The following is an 8,007-nucleotide window of genomic DNA, read 5'->3' as shown; positions in this document are numbered from 1 at the left end:
ATAATAATTTTTAGCCCCAAATCTATACATTGAAGTTTAAAAAAAAAAAAGTTTCCAAACTTGGGACAATCCCTTTTTAAAGCACTGCGACAACAAGAGTACAGAAAAGCCTCTGTTCACACTACCATTTGAGTATTCCCACAATGCCCATCATGCATTAATACATAGCGCATTAAAAAAAAAATGAAGTATATGTAATATATATGTATATATTAATTATCCAAATTGCATCATTTGTAATACAACACTCTCCCAAGTCTTCCAAATGCCACCAATGTTTGCATAAAGAGTTGACATTGGTTACATCTTTTGCATAGGCAGTGGAGTGTTGCAATACCGTGCTCTAGGTTCTGGTGCATGGAGGGCAGGTGCAGAAGGTACTGTGGATCAGAGGGGGCTCATGGGAAATTTAGTTTTTCATATAAGAAAGGGGTGCAAGTGATACTTTCCAGGAGAGCGCAGTTTAGGTTCCCATCACTGAAACGATATTGGAGCTGCAGGCTCAGAAAGTGTCACGGGTGTGTCAGAGGTGACAGACAATTAACAAACAAAGTAGCACTCTGTAACGTTCAGTATATAGTTATGAAGTATGAAATATGAATAGAATTACTGCTGTGGAATATAGAAATAAATGAGAAATCTTAGCGCATAAATTGGCCAATTCATGTGTACCTGATAGCCGCGATCAGGTGTTTCTCGATGTCAGGACCCTACCAATGTGAATACCTCTCTAAGGGACTTCCGTCTGCTTATGTGTGGTTTGACACAGCACTCCACCCTGATGCCCACACATAAGCAGATGGATGTCCCTTAGAGAGGTATTCACATTGGCAGGGTCCTGACATCGAGAAACGCCTTATCGCGGCTGTCAGGTACACATGAATTGGCCAATTTATGTGCAAAAATTTCTCATTCATCTCTATTTTCCACAGCAGTAATGCTATTCATATTTCATAACTATATACTGAACGTTAGAGTGCTACTCTGTTTGTTAACTGTATATGGAGATAGCTCCTCCTAGTAAGCACCTGTTCACACCTATTTCTTGTATTGGAAGTGCTGTCAGTTTTTTCTGTTTCTATATTTAAGAGGTGACAGTCGCCCTGCAGTTGGTTGCAGGAGATCTCTACGTTTGGCATTACAGACATCTTCTTAGAGGCTAAGAAAAAACCTGGGTGTCTGAACTGAAACGTAAATTGATGAACATGCATTTACATTTTGCATGCACAAGGCCATTAGACAGAAAAAAAACAAAGACCAAAGCACAATACAGAAAGGTAAATGTATAAATAGCAAAGTGCATAGAAATAATGATAAATAATAAAAGGGTATTTAGTTAAATTTTGATCAAAATAACGTAAAAACCATCACGGCAACCCTTATGGAACAGTCCTAACTCTAATATTAAAACCTTACCATTTGTCAAGTGACATACATATGGATAAGGACTGAGGTCCATGCTTCTAAGGGTTCAGGCTCTGAGAGGCAGAATGAACCTTCCAGCTCAGAAACAGGGCGATCACACCCTTATATGCACTAATGCACATTAGACTACAAAGACATTAGACTACTTTGCGATTATCCAATTACCTTTGTGTATTGTGCTTTTGTCTTTTTTTTCTGTCTAATGGCCTTATGTGAACATGCATTTACATCAATTAACGTTTCAGTTCAGACTCCCAGGTTTTTTCTTTGTAGTCTAATGTGCATTAGTGCATATAAGGGTGTGCCTGCCCTTTTTTTTTTTTTGAGCTGGAAGGTTCATTCTGCCTCTCAGGTCCATGCTTCTACTAAGGGTTCAGTCTCTCTGCCCTTATCCATATGTATGTCACTTGACAAATGGTAAGGTTTTAATATTAGAGTTAGGACTGTCCCATAAGGGTTGCCGTGACGGGATGGCTTTTACATTATTTTGATCAAAATTTGTTAACTAAATACCCTTTATTATTTATCATTTTTTATGCACTTTGCGATTTATCCATTTACCTTTGTGTATTGTGCTTGTGTTGTTGGTTTTATCTTCTTAGAGGCTGTCTCTAGGACCCAACTGCTACCTCCCTTTGACTAATTAGCTCCCTGGCCTGGGTGTATAAATACCTGGTGTGTCTGAGAGGGAGGTGCCGGCAACCAGGGACCACATAAATGTTAGAAACATGCTTCCTAACACGGTTGGAGTTTTGAGAAAAACATTTTAATTTTGGGTAAACCCTTTTTTAAATTAAATTTTTGCTATTACCAGTTTTGTTTAAGTCAGGAGTCCTCAAACTTTTTAAACACTGGGCCAGTTCACTGTCCCTCAGACCATTGGAGGGCCTGAAAATAGTTTTTTTTTAAAAAACTATGAACAAATTCCTATGCACACTGCACATATCTTATTTTGATGTAAAAAAAACAATACAGGAACAAATACAATATTTAAAATGAAGAACAAGTAAAGTTAGATAAACCGGTATTTCAATAGGCAGGTAAATGTCCCCAATAGGCAGCATAGGTCCTCAATAGGCAGGCTATTTCCCCCTTATAATGCCCCATGCATGATGTCCCTTTCTCCCACCATATAATGCCCCATGCAAGATATCACTCCCCTGTCTTTATAATGCCCCATGCAGGATGTCAACCCCCCATATAATGCCCCATGCAGGATGTCACGCCCCTGTTGTTATAATGCCCCATTCTGGATGTCACCCCCCCATATAATGCGCCACGCAGGATCACTCCCCTGTCGTTATAATGCCCCTTTCAGGATGTTACCCCCCCCCCCCCATATAATGCCCCATGTCACCCCCCCCCCCCCCCATATAATGCCCCATGCAGGATATCACTCCCCTGTCGTTATAATGCCCCATTCAGGATGTCACCCCCCCCCCCCCCAATATAATGCCCCATGCAGCATGCCTCCATACATAAAAAAAAAAATAAATGCAATACTCACCTCCCTCCTCCTCACCTGCTGCCGCTGCTCAGGTCTGTACTCCATTGTCGCCCCGCTCTGCGCTGCCTGTGATGGCTCAGGAGAGGGCGCGGTGTAAAGACGTCACAGGGAGTATGCACCAGGAAGACAGCGGATCTGCGGAGGCACGAGGAGAGGTAAGTATCCGGCTGCCAGGGCCCTGAGGGGGGGGGGGGTGGGCGCTGGCACAGCTCTCCTCTGCCCACAGCTCGGCGGGCCGGATAAAAATCCTCCGCAGGCCGCATGTGGCCTGCGGGCCGTAGTTTGAGGACCCCTGGTTTAAGTGTTTTAAACCTATTTATCATTAAATTTTCATTATATCTTTGTGGCAATCAGAGCCCTGTTTCTGATACATAGCTCCAAGTCTCCTGCACAGACAAATTGAAAGTGTAAACGTTAACATTTTTATTTCATAAATCAATAGTACAAATGAATATAAGAAACTTTGTAATACATCTTAGTGAATTCGGCTTTGTTCTCCTGAACTTATCTTTCATTTTTAATTCATGGGTAAGATGTCCCCAGTGAATACAGATTTTCCTATTAAGGAGATGACAGTTGGTGATCAGAGTTCTATGGAGGGGGAGGAGCCAGAGTTCTATGGAGGGGGAGGAGCCAGAGTTCTATGGAGGGGGAGGAGCCAGAGTTCTATGGAGGGGGAGGAGCCAGAGTTCTATGGAGGGGGAGGAGCCAGAGTTCTATGGAGGGGGAGGAGCCAGAGTTCTATGGAGGGGGAGGAGCCAGAGTTCTATGGAGGGGGAGGAGCCAGAGCCAGACCAACATTCTACTTACTGCTAGTTCTCCTGAAATGACAGTTACAAGTTGAAAGAATAAAACCCGCTGAATACCTACAGCCACCACTAGAGGGAGCTCGCTTCATACTGTGGGCTCCTTCAGGTGGTGGTGGCTGCACTAACTTTGTCCAGGGGGAAGATTTGGAAGGCTGAAAGAAAAGAATTAGGCTGCAACTGCTATAAAAAGGTAATAATTCGGAAATGAATCGGACATACTATGTATTAACAGGTTTTCATTAGTGAAACGGTCAGAACTATAAGAGGCTAGTGTGAACAGAGCCTTTGCCTACTTTGTGAACCCGGCTTAACTGTTCACCTACAGATCTGCTATATATCCATGTAACCAGACTGCTGATCATCTATAACTGTTAGTGGAGCTTTGATGGTGACTATATATCACTGTATACGGCAGATTCGTGTACGATTTAGAGGCCGGTCCGCAGCTCACATCGCCGGTCTGACGCCTGTCCCATTTGCCTTTGTTAGAAGAGAATTGTTGCACATTAAAGATTTTCATTAAACTTGGATTCTGACAGCAGCTGTATTTGCCTGTGTTTTCTATCATTAATATATACAGATATGGTATATACTTCTTACTGTTTACATGCTATTAATGTATTTATATATCTTCTATACAAAATCCAGGAATAGAAGCTGGATGGCGCCAGTCATTACTCAGATACAATATCTGGAACATTGCAGGCGCCGGGTGATTAGAACAACTTAGAAGATTTTCTGTGTAATATCTCATATTCTGGAACAGTCATTATTATCACTAACTTGTCTTATTGTAATATACCATTGTCACCTCTGCTGTGCTTGGATATCAACCGCAGTCTTATGGAGAAGACCATCAGTGTGGTTGGGGAGTGTCTATGCAGTTGGACCCCACCTCATCAATCCATGAGTTATCAGTGATCTAGTTACTGTTGTAGAGAAGGAAAAGGGCGATGGATCCTGGGTAGTGTTGAGTGAGTATGTTCTATTAACCCTTTCGCCGAGTATGCTCGGGCCGAGCTCCGAGTATTTACAGCTGCTCGGAGATATGGTTGAATCGCTCCCGTGTGCATGATTTGCAACTGTTTGACAGTTTTACTACATGTGAGGAATGTCTATTTCTTACACATTCCTCCCATGTAATAAAGCTGTCAAACAGTCGCAAATCATGCACACCGGAGCGATTCAACCTTATCACCAAGCAGCTGTAAATACTCGGAGCTCGGCCCGAGCATACTCGGACAGAACATACTCGCTCAACACTAATCCTGGGCGCTGCCACAAGCGATTTCAAGTCATGAGGATTAAAAAAAAAAAAAAACTATTTTTTTTTTTTAGTGCAACGCGTTTTTACTGCAATGCATGGCTTGAAATCGCTTACCGCAGCACCCAGGATCCAACGCCGCTCTCCATTTTACCTTTTTCTCCACACATCAGGTGTGAGTTCAGTGGCCCTATATTGGACCCAAATTTACTTTTAATGGAGTTGCGCCGCACACAACCCACCCAGGTGAGCGACTTTAATTGTGCAGTCCACCCTCACCTACAGATAGCAATATCACAGAGGGAGCGCCTCTTTTTCCTTCAGCTTACTGGAAAATCTTGTGAATTGGTGATACATTTGTTCCTGCTGGAATGCCCCTTTAAATAGGTGACAAGCAACAATCTTGGTACTTTACAGGTCTGAAGTCTAGTACTTGAAGCATGCTCACTACCACTGCAGTCAAAACCCATGGAATGGATAGGCAATGCGCGATATTGACTGCCACTGTATTTAAATGGAGGATGCTGGACCCACTGTCATAATTAGTGAGGGTCTCTAGTCTAGGTGAATAGGGCAAGTGATGTAACATCTACTGCTACCAGGCATCGTGGACTTGTCCCATTACAATGTTGAAGTGAACATGGCAAGATTTCGTTACTTATCTTACACTGATGTTTGCGTTACACCGGTTGTAAACCAGACATTTATAATTCTGCAGTCTTAGGAACTATAGACAATTGAAGACTTTTTATTCTTAATTGTTAACTATTTTGCATTTAAAAAGCAACTTAACTAACTTTCTAAATAGCCTTAGGTAAATAGGTAAGTAAATATTTGGTTGCTATAGTCTGTGCAACTTCTGTATATAGATGGCTGTTCTGCTGTCAGGGAGGAAGTTGTATACAGCTGATCTTAAGCCCCCGTCTCACATAGCGAGATCGCTGCTGTGTCACGGTTTTGGTGACGCAACAGCGACCTCACCAGCGATGTCGCTATGTGTGACACTTTGCAGCGATCAGGCCCCTGGGGTGAGGTCGCTGATCGCTGCAAAATGTCCTGGACCATTTTTTGGTCGTTGCCCTCCCGCTGTGTGTGACCAGCGATCAGGCTGGTAACCATGATAAACATCGGGTTACTAGGGGCACACGCGCACTTAGTAACCCGTTGTTTATCATGGCTACGAGCCTGCTAAAGTGAGCAGTAACCTCCTGCTCACCGTAGCAGAGTGGTAACCATGATAAACAACGGGTTACTAGGTGCGTGTGTGCCCCTAGTAACCCGATGTTTATCATGGTTACCAGCCTGCTCCTGCTTCAGCAGGCTGGTAACCAGGACATCGTGGAAAGATTCTTTCCACGATGTCGCTGCTCCCCTGATCGTTGGTGAGCCTGCCTGTTTGACAGCTCACCAGCGACCATATAGCGACGCAGCAACGATCCCTGACAGGTCGTATCGTTAGCGACGCTGCAACGATCCCGACAAGTGTGACGGGGCCTATAGAGTGGAAAGCATCTTAACCTTCATGGAGGGCAGATCATGTAGACTGATCCAGTACAGAGTTGATAAGAAAGGAGGCAAATAAGCCTCCTTACCTTGAAGTGCCAGAGCCAGTAAGTCACTCTCCACAAGGAGAAACGTTACCCCTTAGACCTCAGTCCAGAGCTTCTCATCTAGCCAAATCAGATCTCATGCTTTGCACTGACGAAGGCCAACAGTCCGAAACACCGTGTCTGCAAATTGAGATTCTGATTTGGCTTTTATCCTAAGTCATATTGCACGACTCATTAAAGAGTCGATTGTGACTTGTAGGATTGCTGCTTTCAATAGGTGGCGCTATAGAGTTCAAGTGCTCTTTTTCTCTGAAGAGGCTATTTGCATATTAAATTTCCCAGAGGAGCATTGCACGGCGAATAAGCCTACCTTACCTTGATGTGCCAGAGCCGGTATGTCACTCTCCACAAGCAGAAACGTTACTCCTTAGACCTAAGAAAGGAGGCAATCACTGGACAGTCTGCAGGAAGAAAGGGGACATGAGGAGAGAATCTGCAGAGGGAACAGAGCGGGAATTGACATATTTCAACATCAGTTGAAAAATCAGCCCCTTCTGGGCTAGAAGGGAGACATAAAATGCAGGAACTGTGCTAGTACAGAGAGGACAGCAGCATCTTGGACACAGACCGCATGTTCACGGGAAGATGTAATCCCACACGAAATGTCTGAGACTAGGAGCAAATTAGCGGTAATTGTACATTAAAGTAGTAATGAAGATTGCTGCTTAAACCTAAAACTACTAATACCATAAAAAACAAAACAATGCAGCCATAATATTGTCAAACATCTGGCAATATCCGTGCCCTTAACCAAGATGCACATTACAGTACCTAACGAAGAATACAAAAAGGTACTGTAAACTTGTGGGAGATCTATGCTCCAAATGTGATATTCATAAAATCAAGACGGTGAGTCTGCTGAAAAAGACTAACGAAAACCAGGCCGCTGACAGATGGACGACTGACATCTGGATGACACCATCACAAACACTACAACATGCTCAGTTAATTATCGCCGGAAGGCAGAACTTTGTAAGAAGATTTAAAAATAACATAATAGGCCTAAGTTTCACCCTGGCCTAAAAGGTGGGATTTTTATTTATGTTGCTTAACAAGCACAAATATGATTTTTGCGCACATCAGCCCCCGTCCCCAATGCCGCTCACGATCCTAATGTGTCCGAGATGCGGAAAATTGGAAGCAATTTCATAGGGAGTCAGGGGCCTGTCAGTATGTATGAGGGGTATTATATAAAACATTTGCAGAACTTTCTGCAGCAAATTTCACTTCATCTTAAATGCAGAAATCCATGCTTATTTTAGTTCTGAAAAATGTCTTTAAGCCTGCCACATGTGAATATACCACCAGAGGAAACCCATGCAAAGAATGGGTCCCACCAAGGACAACACCTGCAAGGAGTTTGTATGTTCTCCCCGTGTTTGTGTGGGTTTC

This window comes from Phyllobates terribilis, unplaced genomic scaffold, assembly GCF_046119375.1.
Source record: "Phyllobates terribilis strain yellow unplaced genomic scaffold, ASM4611937v1 Scaffold_9__5_contigs__length_417890890, whole genome shotgun sequence".
Lineage (NCBI taxonomy): Eukaryota > Metazoa > Chordata > Amphibia > Anura > Dendrobatidae > Phyllobates > Phyllobates terribilis.
This window is presented reverse-complemented; position numbering follows the sequence as displayed.